Here is a 2,131-nt window from a genome sequence, read left to right on the forward strand (position 1 = left end):
CCTAGAAAAATACATATACAATAGCTTAACGCCTAACCAATACTACTGGCACTTTTCTATTTCCACGACAGTATCTGTCGCTCATAATATCAACAAGGACAAACAAACTATTTACGATTATTCAGTATAAAACGAAGCAAGCCATGCAAATTTTTGCTAGTATTTTTCCAAAACAACTTGGACTGGAAAAATTCCTAAATTTAAAATTGATATCGTTTGAATTCTATTCAATGAGCGCTTTCAGTAAATATAGGTTTCGATCAAGAAAACTGGATTCCCAGAGATAAAGTTCACGTTTTAAAATTCGTTTGTAAAATTTCATTTGCTTTACTGGCAAACTTGTATCGATTAGGTAAGAGAATCTATTACTTAACAATTTATAGCCATGGTGATATAATGTTTCATTATTAATTTAACTTTACCATTTTTGTATTACTAATTAAATATATTGAATTATGTTGATTATATTGAAGTATAATACCGTATTCAGTACCACAATATCGTAAACCAGTAGTTTCAGCCAACGCCCAAACCGCATTGGAAGCACTCGTTCTCGTCCGATCGCGAAAGTTAAACAGCGCTGGGCACGGATAGTACTTAGATGGTTGACCGCTTGGGAATTCCGTGTGGTGTTGGCTTTTTTTCATTTCTTAACGTTTCTTTTTACTTTCATTGATAATATATAGTCACATACCACATTATTTAGTTAGTTAATAAGTTATAAAGTATAATGTTGCGTATACGTAATATCGAGCATAGAAAAATTAAGCTTTGGGAAAAGCTATCTCTTTGCAAGAAAAGATACGCTAGTATACATGTATACATGAATAAAATTTCCTGCCAGTCTGGCAACAATCTATCTCTATGAAAGAAACCCATCGATCATATTCGTTTTCTATATGTGAAGAGCGTGGAAACGAAATGGAAGGTAGCATCTGATATCTATGGTGGACGTAGCTATTAAAAATCGGAACTGAATTTCCGACACGATTCGTGGAGAAAAAACGTGGTGTTCGGTTAAACGGCAGATTATCAGAAATCGTGTTCTCGTGTGACGATAAAAAATACAAGAGATTTTTTTTAATAAAGAATGTATCAAATACCTGACTAAATCTACAAAGCTGATATATTAGAAAGTATAGATCGATAAAATCAGATGTAATAAAATTTACAAAAACTTTCAAGATAATCCAATAATGATTCAATAATGATTCAATAAAAAAACAGTTACAACTCGGAATCATTTAATTATTTTATCTCACGATTTGATTCAAATTGAATTTTTGTCATACTTGAAGTTTGATGAATTTGGAAGGACAATGATGGTTACATTAAACGAGAGACTTAGTTTACTCTGACACGGAAATCATCGAATTATCATGGGTCACAAACGTAGTCGCATTGACATCGGTTTTCGCCAATAATCACGCTATAATTATGGAGAGCTAGGTTTGTTCGCGCACGAAATATTTTATTAGCTTAAGCGTGTACGATAGATCGTTTAATTATGCATCGTAATTTACCCTACAATAGCTCGTTGCTCCACATCGTATGTACCCAATGAAACTTTTACCGATTTGCTCCCATTTAAGCCTCGATGCGGTCTATTTCATTAGAAGAATAATTTATGCATAAAATGTAATTAAAATCTTCTAAGGTTGCTTGAAATAAAATTCGTCTTTCCTTTAACCTCGGCGATATCTACTTTTATATGGAATTTAAAACTGTATTATATTTTCTAAAATAGAAGAGTTTCGTGAAAGATATCGCCGCCTATTAGATTTTCTTTTCTAAAGAGAAAGGTTTCTTGCATGTTGCATAAGATTCAAAGTTTCGCAATAAATTTTACGTGCTTTTTCTCACAACGGGTTAAACGAGTCTAATTTTAAGAGGAAAATTTGCTCGCTTTTTAATTTATAGAAGGTTTTAACGATACAGTTTGATACATCGATTTGCTCCATTGATTCGGCCCCTGTTACCGAGTTTGCATTAATCTAATCATTTAACATATTATTCGAAATATTTTAATTTAATGTATTATAAATTAAATGACTGAAATTCTGAAGAATTCCAAAGTTTTCGCAAAATATAGAAGAACACATAAAAAATATGTATAATTGGAATTGAGAGA

General features: G+C 31.9%; 1 pseudogene; it reads left to right on the top strand.

Moving 5' to 3' along the window:
- Positions 1–519: 519 nt before the first annotated feature.
- On the top strand, positions 520–638 carry LOC132916154 (5S ribosomal RNA; annotated as a pseudogene).
- The last annotated feature ends 1,493 nt before the right edge of the window (positions 639–2,131 follow it).

The sequence above is a fragment of the Bombus pascuorum genome, chromosome 1 (assembly GCF_905332965.1).
Source record: "Bombus pascuorum chromosome 1, iyBomPasc1.1, whole genome shotgun sequence".
In the NCBI taxonomy this organism is placed as follows: domain Eukaryota; kingdom Metazoa; phylum Arthropoda; class Insecta; order Hymenoptera; family Apidae; genus Bombus; species Bombus pascuorum.